Genomic DNA, 18,587 nt, shown 5'->3' with positions numbered 1-18,587 from the left:
CTGGGAGCTCCTCTTGGACTTGCACTCCCACCCTAGACTTCTCCTGCACTTTTCCTTGCACGCCATTTCTCCAAGTGCTGGTAGCTCCTCTTGGATTTGCACACACACTTCCAACTTTTCCTCCTGTACTTCTTTCATTGCCATTTCTCCAGGTGCTGGCAGCTCCGCTCTCACATGCAATTCCTCCTGCACTTTCTCTTTCACAGCTGGCACATATGGTGTGAAGAAATCTATCAGCAATAGCTGTTCTTCAGCCTGCAGTTCACCTTTCTCCAAGGCCCTTTCTTTCTCCTGCACCATTTCTTCAACAGCAGGCACACATGGAGTGGAAAAATCTATGAGCAGCATCTCTTCTCCAGCCTGTACTCCACTTTCTTCTGAGGCATCTTCTTCATTTTCCAGCCTGACCTCCTCCAATTCCTGGGGCTTTACTTCCAGCTTTCTGGCATCTACCCTGCTGGCAGGGTCCTGAATAATCAAGGCCTCTTCTTCTCTTGCCACTGACTACAACTCAACACAGTCCCTTTCAGCTGCCCATCCACTTCCTGGATCTCTTTAGCTACCCCCATCTGGGTGCTCTGCAGCTGGGCTCCTGGATCACTTTCAACCCCTTGTAGCAGCTGATCAGGCAGGGCTCTCACCTCCTCACATGGAGCCTTCCTTTTCTCTCCAAAGAGGCTTTCTGTTCTCTCTGCAAATTGTTGCTAGTCCTTCTGCCACTCTCGTTGCCTTTTTGCTGGTCCTCCTGGTGCCACAATTTCATCTGCTCCAGGAGTGCTGATAGTTCTCCCTCCATTTTGACTCAGGCACACCTTGCTCCCAAGAGTTCCTCCAGGAAACTCAGTCCCATGTCTGATAACAGTGCTGTGTGCCACCCCAATCTCCAAGTGGTGTGACACTTCCAGGGGTCCCTGTGCTTACCCAGGGATTGGTTTCCTTGGAAAGAAGGTTGGGGGAGAATATGGTGTCTTATAGGATATATGGTTTTATTTACACATATTCCAACCTGAGTTTAAGATGGAGGGGTTCACAGCATTAACGGTCTTTCAGATCTTGCTCCCCATTGCCCATACCTTTGGGAGTACAGAGAGCAAATAAGCTTCTCTGTCTGTCTCTAGTTCCCAGCCTTTTCTACGATTGGACTAAAAGCACAAGCCTCTCTTTGGCTCCAGGATGGGGGGGGGAGGCCTGTCTCCAGAAAGAGAGTTCCAATAGCTCCCTTTGGATATGCAGATTGACCATTCATTAAATCCATTAACTCATAGGCTAGCTTAACAAAGGAAACTAGTCTGACCAGTAGAGCAGGTTTCTTGCTTGCATATCCCAGCTTCAGATACAAGATCAAAGGCCTGAAGAAGACCCAAAGAAATCTGTCTCATCCCTCAATCCCAAAATAAAATGTTTAAATAAAGCTGAAAAGAAGCAACATGTCACAAGCTGGTATTTGAACGATAAAACTAATAATTATTTTATTTTATTTTTATGTCCCAATAGTCAACAAACAAAAATTCTTCATGGCTTCCTGTTATTTATCTTTCCCCCATCCATCCATTTTTGTCTTCCCCCTTTATCCTTTATCTACCTGCCCCAAAACTTCACATATAAAAGCCAAAGTTCCCCTGAAATTGGAGTATAGTAAACTAAGTCCTGCAAGTCTGTTTCAATATGGAGATTTTGTGACTTGAAGTTTGGAGTTCTTTTCACTGCAGGTTTTAATTGCAAAAAAACAGGCTACAAGTATCCAGTGATGTGCAGAACAAAGTGATGAAAATGTGCTAAAATTAGAGGCTAAAATTAACTTGGTTTTGGGCAAATTCATATTAATAAGAGACACCAACATAGTAACTGACAATATCTCTGCCAGGTGAGGATTATCAAAAGGAGAGGAAGGACAGTTCCACTGAGCCACAGTGACAGAAAAACAAATAGCCCTTCAACATTGGGAAGATCAGCCACAACGAGCATGGAAAACTGGATACAAGCCTTCTCCAAATAGCAGCCCATGAGGAAATTCTGCTCTATAAACTGCATAAAAAAATCTTCCAAGAAGTTTGGAATGCATTTCTAGAACTCTTTGCTGAGTAAAATCCATAACTGGAAGGAGTGGGAGGCACAATGCAATGCAGGGTGGACACTTCTCCAATCCCACAGCTGCTAATCTGGGACTCCAGCAGAACACTAACGCTCATTTACCTTAACCCTTTTCTGAGCATATGAATCTGGCCACTACATAACATGGCAAACAACTGAACATTAGGAAAAAAGGGGGGGCATGAGGGCAGAGGGAGGTTGGGGAACTGGGTGGGGTGGGTGGGGATGGAATTTGGGATTGTATATGTTTATTGTAATAATCTGAAAACCCTAATAAACCTTACATAAAAAGTGTAACACATTTCTAAGTATTTATTAAGGATTATTTAGGGCAAGTTTCTTTTTAATTTGAAACTGACAAATATTAATTTACCATTTTTCACTGCACACACAATAGCTAGATAGTCATGAAGCTAAAAAAAACCCTGACAAAATATCTTTTTAATGTGTGATGTGGAAGATCCATTATTATATCTCACATTGTCCTTTTCTTGTGTTTTCAAAAAGGAGGAAGCAGAAGGTAGATCAGGGCCTACTGGTAGATCTCTGGATGATTTGCAGAAGATTCACAAAGGTTTCTGACACGATCGCTGCTGAGTGCCCCCTTTGTCACTGTTGAGCACGTAGGTCACCTTGGTATTCCAGTGATCTCCCTGCAATGAAACAGGAGGGTTGGCAGCTGGAGCACAGGTGGCGCAAATATCAGTCTGAAGCTGATGGAACATGGGTAAAGCTGCACTATTGTGCCTAAAACCTGGCAGTAGTGGCGGTGAAGAAAGCCTATTTCTCTGCCACCATTGTGTCTGTAAGTAGCCAGCCAGCAGGCTTTCCCAAGTGATGAATAGGCTTTTGTCATCTGGCCAAGAGAGTTGCTACGACACTCTCGGAGGCCTGCTGTAACAGCGCTCTACATGGGGCTACCCTTGAAGATGACTCGGGGTCCAATATTCAGGAGCCAGATTACTGGCTGGGGTTCCCTTTAGAACTCATATAATCTCTGTTTTAAAACAGCTGTATTGGTTGTCAGTTCGTTTCGGGGCCCAGTTCAAGGTGTTCATGTTAATGTTTAAAGCCCTAAATGACTTAGGTCCCAAATATCTGAAAGACTGCCTCCTTCCCAACAGACCCTCTTAGGGTTGAAATCAGAGGGAGCCCTTTTGGCGGTTCTGCCACTCTCAGAAGATGGTGGCCCAGGAGAGGGCATTCTCTGTGGCAGCCCCTAAGCTGTGGAACTCCCTCCCCCATAAAGGTGCATCTAGCAACTTAATTGGACAATTTTTGGCAAATGCTGAAGACACACCTCTTTATCCTCGACTTCAACACCAGAGAGAGATATTTTTAGGGCCCACCCTTTTTCTGTGATGTTGTTTAGGTTGTTTTTAACTGTTTCTAGTTAGCCCCTAGGACCTTTGGGTGAAGGATAGGTATTATTATTATTATTATTATTATTATTATTATTATTATTATTATTATTATTATTATTATTATTATTATTGATGATGATGATGAAGGAGAAGAAGAAGAAGATCAACAACAAAACAACTTTTTCCAATCACATTAAACTACTGAAATGAAGAAAGTTTATTAGGACGGAAATTAGCTTTTGTGTGAAAGAACTGTAAGTGTAGTTCAGTTCTGGTTCTGGGAACAAATTCCTTAGCTCCAAATGTGCCCAGATTCCTTCAATTCAAGCGACATTTCTTTTACAGTATTGGTTGATCTTGGAATTCAAGTAAAAAACAAACTAGATTTGACAAGTCTGAAGTCTGCCCACCCTGGCTGTGGTTGTTGTGTTGGGGTAAGAAATCACACCACTTCCTCAAACTAAATCATACCCTTAAGCCCTGAAGCTGGAATTAATTTCTATTAGCCACAGAGGTGGATGAGTGAAAGACCACCAAGTACCTGTCTCTCCCCCCGCATTGGCAACTAATAGCTTCAAAGTGGGGGGCAGATGGCTGGTATAAGCCATGAAATTGGTGGGGGGAAGGTTTAATTCCCTCCTCCATCAGCAACATGGTCCTAATCCAAATCACCCCTCCCCTTCAGCTGCTATTAAGAAAAGATCATTGGGAGATATTGATGATGGATCTCCTGCATGAGGAGTAGTAGCTTGGCCCTCACATTGCTTCTCTCAAACATCACCTGTGAACATCTGATTATTTTTCACAGCACACCAATGAGAGACATTAGTCATGAAAATGAGCATTTTGGCCAAGTAGGCTAAAGTCAAATAGGCTCACTAAAGCCCATTGAATTTCTTATCTAATTACTTGTTGACTCATGCCCCAAATCTAAATAGATAAAAAAGAGAACAGTTATATAAGGATACATTCACAAAATTTGTAATACATTCACGTAGTTAAGTAAAAGTAGACAAAATGTGAAATGCACATCTGTCTGTTGAAATCACAGTTCGGGAGCATGCCCTGGTCTCTTTCCCATGTCATTTTCCCCACCCCATCTGTTATTTGCCCCAGGAGAGAAGCTGTTATTTGTGCCTATATATTGTTCTTCTCAGCCAAATAGCAGCTTCCAGGGAAGGTGGTCTTGTGGGCACTGGTACAGGAGGAAAGGGTTATTCCAGATCATCCACAATATAGTCCTAATTTGGATCAGAGGCTTCTGGAGCTACATTCTTTTTTTAAAAAAAGATGGTAATGTGATAATGCATTTTACATCTCAATCTCATATACTTTGACTTTGAAATATTTCCAGGCAGAACCATTGATATTTTGTCGTTTAAAATATTTGGCTTATGTAGAGAAATTGGCTAATTCAAACAGACAATATTACAAGACATGTCTACTGAGACTAGGGTTGCCAGGTCCATGGCCTGAGACTGATCCTGTATCTTTAGGAGAAGAGAAGGTCAGCCAAGTGCAGGTGTTCTTGCAACCCTGTAATGGGAAAAACCACAAGGTGGAATTCTCCTTCCTCCCTCCACAACTTTTAAAGATACAGAAGACCTCTTGGAGGCCAGGACTGGCAACCAAGAGGTCTTTTGTATCTTTAAAAGTTGAGCAGGGGGAAGGGAGAATTCCACCTTGTGGTTTTTCTCATTACAGAGTTGCAAGAATACCTGCGCTTGGCTGACTTTATCTTCTCCTAAAGATACAGGATCAGTCTCAGGCCAAGAACCTGGCAACCCTAATTGAGACATAACACTATTTAATTCAATGGAAGCTATTCTTAGACAAGTGTATATAGTATTGCAGCCTTAACCATTCTTTCCACAAGCTGTAACCAAGAACAAACCTTGTTTATAGTTTGTGGTTTGTTTGGAGTGAGACAAACCACGAGCCTGGGTTTGGACAACACATTTAAGCCAAACTGCACAGCAGCAGCAGGACTAGAGGAGGAAAAAAACCCAGCCACAATCTCCTTCCCAAGAACCTGCATGTTCATGTGTTCATGTTAACGCATGGCTTGGCTTAGCATTACATGTGAGCCAAATTTCTCTTTTATCGTGGTGTTTACAGAGCAAGAATGATGTCCATCAAACACTTGCTTCTACATAAATTAAAAAGGGTAAAGAAGGACTAGGCAACTGGGGGCCCAGGAACCTTCCCATTATTATATATATTTCATGTCATGTGTGTTCTAAAATACAAGCAGACCTCAATGAATAGCTGTGGTAACCCAGCAGGGATCCCTGATAGAGCCTTTGCTGCTGTTCATACTGACAGGGAGATAATTAACAGAGTTATTTGGCTGTGTCTTGGAGTGAGGTGCATAAGAAAGAAATTACTCTTGTCAGATTTCTGCTGATATTAACACTGGGAGGAAGAGGTAAAAAAACTCTTTGCCTATGTCATAGACATAGGAAATGTGAGTCTGTGAGAAGAGCCAAAGTGAAAAGGTTAGTGCAACCGGACCTTCACCCTTTGCTCAGTGCAAAATATGATCCTTGTTAAAAATTAGTTACTGACCTTGGACTTTTTGGCGAGGGTGTGGAATCTGTTGTCTCTGTTAAATTTTGGCTAGTCTTGTTTGCACTGCTATTCATCCTGTATTAATAATTGTTCACTTTGCTTACAGGTATTCCATTTTTCTTGTGGGCCCACTTCATTCCCAACTGCACTCCATTGGGGGCTTCTGGCCTACAGTTCTTACTTGAATGTATTTTTCTCACATTCACACTGCATCATGTGGTTTGGAGTATTAAAGCTCTCCCGTTCTCTCTCTCTCACTATCCTGCCCAGTGGAGCTCTTCAGAATTGTCTGGGAGCTATTATATGCTGGCCCCAAGGACATGGTAGCACCATCTGAGACCCAGTGTAATGAATTTGCTAGGCACTTCCAGGATAAGATCTTTAGCATCCGCCAGGACTTAGACTTCAGTGTTATAGCAGGTGAATCAAGCGAGGTATCCAGAGTATAGCCTTGTCCTGATTTCTTGGATGAGTTTCAGTTGGTACAGCTTGAGGACATTGACAAGGTGCTTGAACAGGTTTGTGCAACCAATTCTGTACTGGATCCTTGCCCTTCTTGGCTAATAAAAGCTAACAGGGATGGAACAGCCGGCTGGGCCAGGGAAGTAATTAATATATCTCTGCGAGAGGGAGTGGTCCCTGGCTGCCTGAAAGAGGCGGTAGTGAGACCGCTCCTGAAGAGACCCCCCCCCGAAGCCAGAACATCTTAATAACTATAGGCCAGTGGCAAATGTTCCATTCCTGGGCAAGGTCCTTGAATGAGTGGTTGCAGGCCAGCTCCAGACACTCTTGGATGAGACCAATTATCTGGATCCATTTCAGTCGGGTTTCAGGCCTGGAAACAGCCTGAGTCGCCCTGTATGATGACCTCTGTTGGGAGAGAGACGGGGGAGTGTGACTCTGTTGATTCTCCTTGATCTCTCAGCAGCTTTCGATACCATTGACCATGGTATCCTTCTGGGACAAGTGGCTGAGTGCACCTCCATCCAAAACAAGCTGCCTCTACAGTTCCTGAACATGAGAGCTATCCCCCAATGGTACCTTCATCTTACCAGGATTCATCTTCTTTATTAGCCCTCATCCATCCCATTATTGCCTCAGGCACATGCAGAGCCTTACCCGATTCAGATAGCAGGGAGAGCAAGTGAGCTGGGTGTCATCTGCTTACTGACGACACTACACCCCCAAGCCCTGGATTACTTCCTCCAGTGGTTTCATATAGACAAGATGGAACCTTGTTGGATGCCATAACATAATTGCCAAGGGCTGAGCACCAGCCCCCAATGCCACTAACTGGAAATGTATCCAATTCCCAGCCCACAGAGCCAGTCCAGGAGGATGCTACTGAGAGATCAAGGACAACCAACATGGTTGCACTTCCCCCATCTCTCTTTCAATAAAGGTCAAGACAACCCAAAATATTTCACTGCTGAAACCAAATCTGAAGACATAAACCATAGGAAGCTATCATGTTGAGTCAGACCATTGGTCCATCTAGCTCAGTATTACCTACACTGACTTGTAGCGCCTTCCTGGGTCTTTTGTCATCCCTGTCTCAGCACCACCTGGGGCTTTCTCCTGGGCTACAGCCTCAGCTAGATTGAAATGGGCTGAGATAATCCTTTTCCTCTAAGCACACCTGAAACTGACCAGCTACTCCCTCCTCCACCACCATATTAGAGAATATTAGTGATTGGGCAGTAGTTGTCGCAGATGGATTTCCCATCCATTTGGACCCTGGACCCCTATTTATAATTTAACCAAACATTTTAATGACAGAATTGACAGACCCCCTACTGTCTGATAGACTTCATCCACTTTATTTTAGAGCTTGCTGGCAGTCATTCCCATATGGGATTTGATCATTCCTTTATAATAGACCAGCCTGTGTCAGGCCCAGGATGTGACTCAGGAACCAGACCAACGGCTGTAGTTAATTCGTGTTTTATTAGGGTAATGTCCAAACAAAGACTGCGTTTTCTCATGAAGCAATACAGGGATACAGGTCCTGCGGCATTGGGAGAAAGTTGACAGAGCAAGGGACTTCTTCCCGCCTGTTCTTTAAGAAGGGGCCAAACGGGCGCGCAATCTTTCGCTCCTCCTTAACTGCCCCTCAGGTACTGCCCGCCTTCCCCCCCTTCTCTCCTGTCTTTTCAGCTGTCTGCGTGTGCGCGATGAGGGGGGAAGCATCACCCCCTCCTCTTCTGAAGTTTCCGATTCCAGGATGGGGGATAGGGGAGGGGCTGATGGTAAACTGCCTCCCCGCTTTTCGGCTGTGAGCAGCCCTCCCTCTTTCCCCTCTTGCTCTGAGCCTGAAAGAGGGGGAGGCGTGAGAATGTCCAGGGAGGGCTCAGGCTCCCCGTTGCTAAGCGACCTTATCACTGGCAGTTCCTCTGTTTCATCTTCGCTCCAAAGGGGGGAAGTTCCTCCCCCTTCCCTCTGCCATCCATCCGAATACTCTTCTCCCAACTCTCCGGGATCCAGCTCCCCGGGATTGGGACCCCAGCTCTGCCTTCCGACACCATCCCCCCTCCCAGGCTGTGCCCCCCTCCCCTTGTCTGGCTTGGGACGGTGGGGAAAACGTTGATGGAAAAGTTTTACCAATTCTGGAGCATGCACATCAGCTGCATCTTCCCATGATCTGTCAGCCACCCCATAGCCTTTCCAGTGAATCAAGTACTGCAGCTTGTGGCGTCTGATCCTGGAATCTAAGATCTCCTCAACTTCAAACTCAAGCTGCTCATTTACCAGGAGTGGAGCTCCGGGAGGTTCCTCTGGCCGTAACTCACTGGGAGGGGCGGCTTTCGTTAAGAGGGATCGATGGAACACAGGATGTATTTTAAACGTGTCAGGCAGCTTCAGTCGGTACGCCACGGGATTGATTTGAGTTTCTATTTCGAAAGGACCCACCCTCTTGTCTTGTAATTTTCTACATTTGCCCGGCATCTGGAGGAAGCGGGTGGACAGCCATACCTGGTCTCCCGGTTGAAGGGGGGGTGGCTCCTTCCTGTGCAGGTCAGCAACTCGCTTGTACTCCGTTTTGGCTTTGTTTAACTGCTGTTTCAGTGTCTGTTGCGCCGCTTGCAATTCCTTAAAGGAAGTTCTCAGCTGCCGGTACCAGCATTCCTTCTGAGCTGCTTGGAAAGACTTTAGGATGGAATCCATAATTAGCGAAGAACGGGGTTTGTTGAGTGCTGGAGTGCAGAGAATTGTTGTAGGTGAACTCTGCAAAATGCAAATATGATACCCAGTCAGTCTGTTGATAGGACACATAACTTCGTAAATATCTTTCCAAAACGGCGTTCAAGCGTTCCGTCTGCCCATCTGTCTGGGGGTGATGGACGGAGGAGAGTTTTAATTCCGTCTGCAACTGTTTCCACATTGCTCTCCAAAATTTGGCTGTGAACTGAGTTCCTCGGTCTGAGACTACGCTGTTTGGCAATCCATGCAGCCGGTAGACTTCTTTTATGAATAACTTGGCCGTTTCTTTAGCCTCTAAGGCCCCTGCACAAGGAAGAAAGTGTGCCATTTTGGTAAGTAGATCCACCACTACTAAGATGGCTGTCATTCCTTGGGACTTGGGTAGATCAGTTATAAAATCCATGGAGAGGTCCTTCCAGGGTTCGTGTGGGACAGGCAACGGTTGTAACAGTCCTGCTGGTGTCCCTGTTTGTGTTTTTGTCCGCAGACAGACAGAGCAGGACTTTACATAACTCTCAATATCCCGACGCATTTTAGGCCACCAGAAGTCCTTGGCCACGTTCTGAATGGTCTTGTAAATCCCAAAGTGTCCCGCTGTGATGGAATCATGACACTGGCGTAGGATTCTGAGCCTTAATTCCCCTTCTGGCACATATCTGGCGGTTTTGAACCATAACAGTCCATTTCTCCAGTGAAAGGTTACTTCTGAGTCTTGACCTTGTCCCGTCTCCTGCTGATATTTTAGCATGTCTGCATCTTCTTGTTGTGCCTTTTTGAGTTCCTCTTCCCATGAAGGCTGGCATACTCCCAACGTTAATTTCTCTGGCGGGATTACGTACTGAGGCTGGTCCTCGGATTCACTTTCTTTGTATTGTGGCTGTCTGGATAAGGCATCCGCTCTCTGGTTTTTGGCTTGGGCATGGTAAGTAATCTGGAAGTTAAACCTAGTGAAGAACTGGGACCATCTTATCTGTCTCTGGTTCAGCTTTCTGGCTGTTTGGAGGCTTTCAAGATTCTTGTGGTCGGAGCGCACTTCAATTCGATGAGAGGTCCCCTCTAGGTATTGTCTCCAGTTTTCAAAAGAGTCCTTGATGGCCAGCAGCTCCTTCTCCCAAACTGTGTAGTTCTTCTCTGCAGGCTTTAACTTCCGAGAGAAGTACGCACAGGGGTGCAGCTCCTTCCCTTCTTGGTCTAATTGTAGCAGGACCCCCCCGATGGCAAAATCTGAAGCATCTGCTTCCACTACGAAAGGGCGGTTCGGATCAGCAAAGCGCAGAATGGGCTCAGTAGCAAACCTTCTCTTCAGCTCCTCAAAGGCCTCGGTGGCGTTCTCTGTCCATTGAAACTTCTTCTTCCCCCTTAAACAGTCAGTCAGAGGAGCTGTTAATTTGGAAAACCCTGGAATGAACTTTCTGTAATAATTGGCAAACCCCAAAAACCGTTGTACATCCTTTTTGGTGACAGGTTGGCCCCAGTCCAATATGCAGCTTACTTTCCCTGGGTCCATCTCCACGCCTTCCGCTGAGATTCGATATCCAAGGAAGTCTAGAGATTTGAGGTCAAATCCACATTTCTCTAATTTAGCTTACAGGTGATTTTCTCTCAGTCTCTTCAACACCGTCTTCACATGCTGGTCGTGGTCTTCCTGGTTCTTTGAGAACACCAGGATATCATCTAAGTAACAGATTACATACGTGTCCAACAAGTCTCTAAACATGTCGTTCATGAATTTTTGAAAAATTCCTGGTCTTCCACAAAGCTCGAACGGCATGACCAGGTATTCATACTGTCCGTAAGCGGTCAAGAATCCTGTTTTCCATTCATCTCCCTCCTTCATTCTGATCAGATTGTACGCTCCTCTCAAATCCAACTTCGTGAAGATTTTTGCAGAGCGCAGTCGGTCCAGCAACTCTGAGATCAGGGGCAGCGGGTAGCTGTTGGGGATGGTGATCTGGTTCAATGTGCGATAGTCGTTACAGGGTCTGAGTTCCCCCCCTTCTTTTTCACAAACAATAGTGGCGCTCCAGCAGGGGATTGTGAGGGGCGTATGAATCCTCGCCTCAGGTTTTTATCCAGGAATTCCTTCAGGGCCTCCCTCTCATTCTCTGTGAGAGAGTAGATTCTCCCTGATGGGATGCTGGCTCCTGGCACTAGGTCAATCGCACAGTCGTAAGGGCAGTGGGGGGGTAAAGTCTCTGCCTCTTTTTCATCAAACACATCTTTGAATTCTTCATACTTTGGCGGCAGGGTCACTTGCTCGATCTCTTGCACTGCCCCTGCTAAGGTGTTCTTGATTCCTTCAGGTTGACAGTTCTCTTGGCAATACTGTGAGGTGAACCACACCACCGCCTGCTTCCAACTTATTTTGGGTTCATGCTTTGCTAGCCAGGGCATTCCCAGAATCACCTCAAAGTTCGAGAGATCTGACACGTATAGCGAAATGAACTCTTCGTGCCCGGGGATTTGAAGTTTCACTTCCTCCGTGGCTTGTGTCACCCCTCCTGACTTCAGGGGTCTCCCATCGATAGTCTCCACAGCTAGGGGAGCGTCCAGTTTCCACCGGGAAATTCCATGACGCTTGACTAACTTTACATCAATAAAATTTGTGGAGGCTCCACTGTCAATTAAGGCAGTGGAATTAAACACCACTCCTCTGAAAGTTGTAATCCAAATAGGCAAGACCAACACCCCCTTTGAGGGAGGTTGGATCGTTGGGGGGCCTTTATACAACGCTGCCCCCAGTCCACCGGCCTGCACGTGGACTGGGTGTTCTAGTTTCCCGACGGCTCGGCTTTCCCCCCTTTCAGTCCACAGTCTCTGGCCACATGGCCTGGCTTTGAACAATAAAAGCATAAACGTTCCCGGCGTCGTCTTTCCTTTTCTTCTTCTGACAGTCTTGGCCTAGCCCCTCCCTGTCCCTCAGTTGCATTACCTGCCATCCCTGCAGTGGGAAGGGTCTTGTTGCGGGATGCCGAGGCTGAGTATCTGGGGACCTCCTGCTTCCTTTCCAGGTGCCTTCCTTCCATCCGGTGATCTATCTGTAGGCATAGCCGGATGAGCCCTGGTAGGTCAGCGGGGGGGGGAGGTCCTGGCCAACTCATCCAGGATTTCAGCATTTAATCCACTCCGGTACATAAACATCAGGGCGGCATCATTGTAACCAGTTTCCTGGGACAGAATTTTAAAAGCGTTAGTGTACTCGGAAACAGTCCCTTTAGCCTGCTTCAGAGCGCCTAGTTGCCGCGCTACTGTTTCAGCCCTTTGCGGGTCTTGAAACATCTCAGTCATCTCCTGTATAAATCCTCTGTACCTTCCTAAGACAGTATCCTTTCTCACGAGATACGGAGTCACCCATTTTGCAGCTTCTCCCTCCAGGAGGCTAATCACGAAAGCTACTTTAGCCCCATCGTCTGGAAATTCCGTGTGCCTGACATCCAGATATAACTCACATTGAGCCACGAAGGTTGCCAACTGATCACTTTGTCCCACGTATTTTGGGGGCAATCCAATGGGAACCTTTACTACGGCAGCTGGAGGGGCTGTTCGCATCTGGTCTATCGTGGCCTTCAAGGTTTGATTATCCGTCTTCAGTGCCTTGACTGCTGCTAGCAGGGCTTGAACATCCATCTGCAAATCAGCTACCTTAGTCCTCAAGAGTTCCACTTCTTCCGTCTCAGAAGTGGGGTTCGTCCGCCCCGCTGCTCCCTTTGACATCTTGTCCCAGTCAAGTGAAGAGAGCGTTGAGGGTGATTTAGGTGGCTCTGTCAAGCTGTCAGGCCCAGGATGTGACTCAGGAACCAGACCAACGGCTGTAGTTAATTCGTGTTTTATTAGGGTAATGTCCAAACAAAGACTGCGTTTTCTCATGAAGCAATACAGGGATACAGGTCCTGCGGCATTGGGAGAAAGTTGACAGAGCAAGGGACTTCTTCCCGCCTGTCCTTTAAGAAGGGGCCAAACGGGCGCGCAATCTTTCGCTCCTCCTTAACTGCCCCTCAGGTACTGCCCACCTTCCCCCCTTCTCTCCTGTCTTTTCAGCTGTCTGCGTGTGCGCGGTGAGGGGGGAAGCATCACCCCCTCCTCTTCTGAAGTTTCCGATTCCAGGATGGGGGATAGGGGAGGGGCTGATGGTAAACTGCCCCCCCGCTTTTCGGCTGTGAGCAGCCCTCCCTCTTTCCCCTCTTGCTCTGAGCCTGAAAGAGGGGGAGGCGTGAGAATGTCCAGGGAGGGCTCAGGCTCCCCGTTGCTAAGCGACCTTATCACTGGCAGTTCCTCTGTTTCGTCTTCGCTCCAAAGGGGGGAAGTTCCTCCCCCTTCCCTCTGCCATCCATCCGAATACTCTTCTCCCAACTCTCCGGGATCCAGCTCCCCGGGATTGGGACCCCAGCTCTGCCTTCCGACAGCCTGTCCCATCCTTTGGGTCCCCAGATGTTGCTGGACTGCAATTGCCATCATTCCTGATCATTGGCCACGCTGGCTGGGGCTGACAGGAACTGTAATAGACAAAACTGCAACTATATCTTAAGTGGTATCGGAAAACAGTATTTATATATTAAGTGGTATAGAAATGTCTAAATAAATAAATAATGAATACACAAACTAGAAAACTAGCTAAGCCATATATTGTTCATTTATTTAATTACTGAATTTATATCCCACCCTTACTCCCAGAAAGAAGGAATATGATCCTTTGGGTCCGATTTTTCAGCAAAAAGCCAAATGCATCCTCTCCTGCCCAATCCATTTTGTCCCCCAACCACTTTGCTATAAATTTCTGTTTAGGGCAGCTATATAGACTGCACTGCAACACTGTATGTGGTATGATCCACGGATATTTCTAGTACCACTTCAGATACACTTCTTGGTTGGCCACGTTGAGCACCAGCCAAGAATCTCAGGGGCTCAGAAGAGCCTAACCTTGATAAGTCTCTGGAGGTACACTACTTTAGTAGGTCCCCTACCCCTGCAGCAGGGAACTGTCAATGCCAACCCAAACTTCATCAAGGAGTGATATGTCCATGGCAATGGAATAACCCCTACCAGTGCCAGATCATTCCCAATCTGCTCTGTTGCAAAGACTAGATCTAGATAATGCCTTGCAATATGTGTTGGACCCACAGTGTATTGATACAACCCCACAGTTGTCATGGCAACCATGAAACTCTGTGTGTGTCAACAGTAGTTCACTTGACAAGTCAAGCAAAGTTTTTTTTTTTAACCCGGGGGGTGTTACTTCCCAAACCTTTGGATTTATTTATTTATTTATATTATTGAATTTATATCCCACCCTTCCTCCCAAAGGGTTTTATGTTCAAGAGCTGAAATGGGAGCATGGGAAATTCCTGTGATTTGTCCTTTAGGAAAATTGGATATCTGGGAGCATATTTATATATGTCTATACTTACTCATGTATTCATTGTCATTCTGAGTTTTTTTAACTGGTCAAAATATTTTGCAGAAAGAATTTCAGAAATTAACTTGAATCACTAGATTATCATCGTCCTAAAGTAACACAAGGACCTCTTTCATAAGGACTTGGTCATATTTGACAGTGGCAGCATATCTTCAAATTGTACAATATTGGAAAGACTCAAGAAGTAGCTCTACTTGGGATGTGGTCTTGTTAGAGTAATTGACTTCAGAGTCAAGAGCTATCCAGAAGCCAAGGCAAGCTTGAGGATTTTTCAGTATTTTTTTATTTTACAGTATGGCCTCCCTTTTTTCTCAGATGAATAGTGACTTGCCTATTCTGAAGCCCTTAAGACTCATGTACAGATGCAGAGACTTTTAGGTAAACTGACAGCTGTGATGTGATTCTTTATGATGCATGGAATATCCTACCTCTCCTTATATTTGCTGTCATTTTTGTCTTTACGTACAGAAAACAATTTTATTGCAAGTTTTCAGACTTAATTTTTTTGTAGGGCATATGGTTTCAAAGAGAACTGCAATACAATAAAACTGGGTATATTTTTATTGATGATCTAATTTAGCTTGAAGGAGATGCTAAACTATGTTAAATTATCAAAATGTTCTGATTTCCTCATTCCTGGTTTTGAATTAAGTAAAAGTGATCCTCATTTGTGCTCTTGACTGACTCACTAGAGTGTGCTTTAGATGGAATACAGCTCCTAATTGGAAGAGGCACACATATTGAAACTACTTGATTGCATCATTAGCCATGCCTCTGAGAGGAGGATTGAAAGAAATGGACCTTGCTAAAGTGTTTTATCTCTTTGTCAGCAGAACTGCTGTTGTGAAAAAAGGCCTGATTAGGCACACAGTTCTCTCTAGCATGCACTTTCTCTTTTGGTGCCTGAACAAGGTTCATAATTAGTAATGTGATATCTTTCAGCTACAGTTCATTTGACAGTAGAAATGAAGTTCTATAACTTGACCATATATGATATTCTCTAAGAGGTAAGGAAAGAGAGCCATCTTGTGGTACACTTATAGTGGTACTGACAAATAGAACATGCTAGGAATCGAGTAGCATAAGGTGACACTTTCAGGAAGTGATAAAAACTATACAATAAATTCCAGGTGATGTTTCACATAATGTATACTCATTCTGGCATGGAGAGAAAGAGAAACAAATGTGCATGTAATGCTGAGCTATGTCCTCTGTTGTGCTGTTTCAAGTAAACAAAGATGAAAGTTCTGAGTGACTACTCACCTATGAAAATGATTGGATATCAATTATTGGTTTATTCTGTGTTGTATATCATTTATCTTTTTGGCACAGAAAAGATTTATAATAGTTATTAGGGTTATAGGGTTATTGCTGAGGGTTGGGGAAGGGGTAATTTTCGGGAGATGTGGGTGGATTGGACATCCCCCCTCCCCTTTGTAATAAAAAAACTAATAGAAACAGGAAGAAATCAGAAATTTAATCTGATGAAGAGTTCTGAAGAACTCAGAGACTTGCCCATTATTTTGTGGTATTTGGTTGGCCTAATACCGGTATTTACCTAACCTGGAGTTTGAAATTTCTCTTATGGGCCAACATAAGCCTTTACTTTTTGTAGACCTCAATGCTATGTTTTCAATGAGTATTACTATTTTAATCATTTTCAAATATTTCCCAAGTTTTATTACGTTTTAATACAAAGTTTTGTTGTAATACAAAAAAGCAATAGGGGGAGGGGAGAGGGAAAATATTTGGCTGGTGGTAAAGCCTTATGTGGTTGTATATCTGGGCACAGTCTGGACTCTGGAGTGAGAGAAGGGGTAGTAGGCATTCAAATGAGCCCCTTTAGGTGCTATGCAGGTAGGGACGGAAGGATCTGTCAATTTTGGTTCTCTCAGTTTCTCATTTTTCTATATCTTAAATTCAGTTGTCCACATTTCTGCAGCAATTTGTGATTTTTAAAAAAAATCCTCAGGAAAATTGTTCAGCATTTTCGTGTGATTTCTCCTAATAAACACATATTTGCATGCAGTTTTGACTAATGTACAGGTTTTTGCAAGAAGTTTCTCCTAATATAATGCATTTTTGTATGTTATTTTTACTAATCATTTTTAAGCACACTTCCTTAATATATGCACTTTTGTAAGCATTGGCTCGTTGGAGAACTGCATTATAAAATTTGGATAAGTCTCACTTTTGAAGGATGGATGTGTTTTAGTTCTCATATTGTTTCAGAAAGTGTGAATTTGATAGACTCAGCTTTAAATACAGACTGAACCAAATTCTCCCCAGTTCCTATATATCAATATCAGTTTGCACTAAGGCCTGCTGGGAACAAAAAACAATTTGTTCTCCATCTCTGGGAGTACAAAAAACAGTTGTTACTGAACACTGTTTCCATTCTTAAATTAAACACACATGTTCCTTGACAGGTGGAAAACAGAAATATAGGGAAACAGGAATAAAGGGAAAATAGGCAGTCTTAATATTAGCAGAGGTGGAAATTAATTTTAGGTATTTTGCTAGGTAAAAAAAGTCAATAGAAGCCAAACTGGGTAGCTTACCTAGTATTTGAAGGGAATGTTCTCTGAAATAATAAATCCCATCTTTACATGGGATATGATCCTCTTCCTTCAGTTTTCCTGCTGTTGAATACCTAAATTCAGTATTTCCCAAGTTATACAAAAAGTAATGGTAGCTGTGTTGGTCCATCATTCCAAAGGTTTTGATTTCTCCAGAGCCCAGGCTAGATAGTAAACAAAGCAAAATGTAAAGGGGAGAGGAGAAGAGAGAGAAAAATATTTGGCTGGTGGTAAAGCCATATCTGTCTAAATCTTATTTTCTGAGGGAATACTCCCTCCAGCTGCTAGGTAAATCTGCCCAATTTGGCTTCTATTATTTTTATACTTAGCACATAATCTAAAATTAATTTCCACCTCTGCTGATATGAAGACTGCCTAGTTTCCCTTTATTCCTGATTTCCACATATCAAGGAATGTGTGTATTTTGCTTAAGGGTGGAGACAGATCTGGATAATACTGTAGCTGGTTTTCCTGGTCACTGATATGGGGAATCGGCCATTCTTATGCTTCTTGTTCCTAAGAGACTTTAGAGTAACTTGGGCTGCTTTCACACACGGGGCTGATTGCGTTAGTTTAACGAATTCAAAAGGTAGCGCTTCTGTCCCAATTTCTAATATCCCTTTCACACTGCAGTGTTAGAATAGAAAATTTTGAATTAATTTCCATGTGAAATAGATCTTTAGTAAAAGCCAATGTTAAGTTGTCTGACATGCAAGGGTTAAGGGATGAAGGCCGACACTGGAACAACAAGTAAGACTCACATATTTTGTATCATTTTGTGGTGCTGTGCGTAACTATGCCAGGCCAAGACAAGACTCCCACCTATGTGCTTTATGCAATCTGCCTAGTGATAGAAGAATATATCTATGCTTGTGAGAACTGTAACTTTAGACCTCACTGGACTGGCAAGAGCTGCCTGTGAGTCTCCGTTTGCAAACGAAATAAAGCTTTGGTTTGAAACCTTGAGTCTCACGTTGTTTGAGTATTGGGATCTCATCCAGCGGTATGAACCTCGGAATTGAGTGTAACAACTTGGCGAAGCCAGCCAGGAGATTCCTCTGGTGACCCGTCGGCTCCTTGGGCTGCGCCGGAGAGCCAGGGGTAGAGCGCTCCAGGTTGTTTGAACCTTTTAGAGACTCGAGCAAACCAACGCCTATCCGGATGCGGATTCCTCTTCCCGACAAAACCCGGTAAGCATTGCGGGAACCCAAAGGGAAGGTGGGAGGATGAGAGCCTACTGAAAAGCCCAGGGATCCTGTGGGGGGTGGAATTCCCATCTGACCTGGTGCGTGAGTGTGACTGAGATGCAAAAGTGCTTGCGAAGCGAGTGTGGAGTCTGGATTCACGGTTCCGTCTATCCCGCGAGGG

This window comes from Rhineura floridana, chromosome 9 (genome assembly GCF_030035675.1).
Source record: "Rhineura floridana isolate rRhiFlo1 chromosome 9, rRhiFlo1.hap2, whole genome shotgun sequence".
Classification (NCBI taxonomy): domain Eukaryota; kingdom Metazoa; phylum Chordata; class Lepidosauria; order Squamata; family Rhineuridae; genus Rhineura; species Rhineura floridana.
This window is presented reverse-complemented; position numbering follows the sequence as displayed.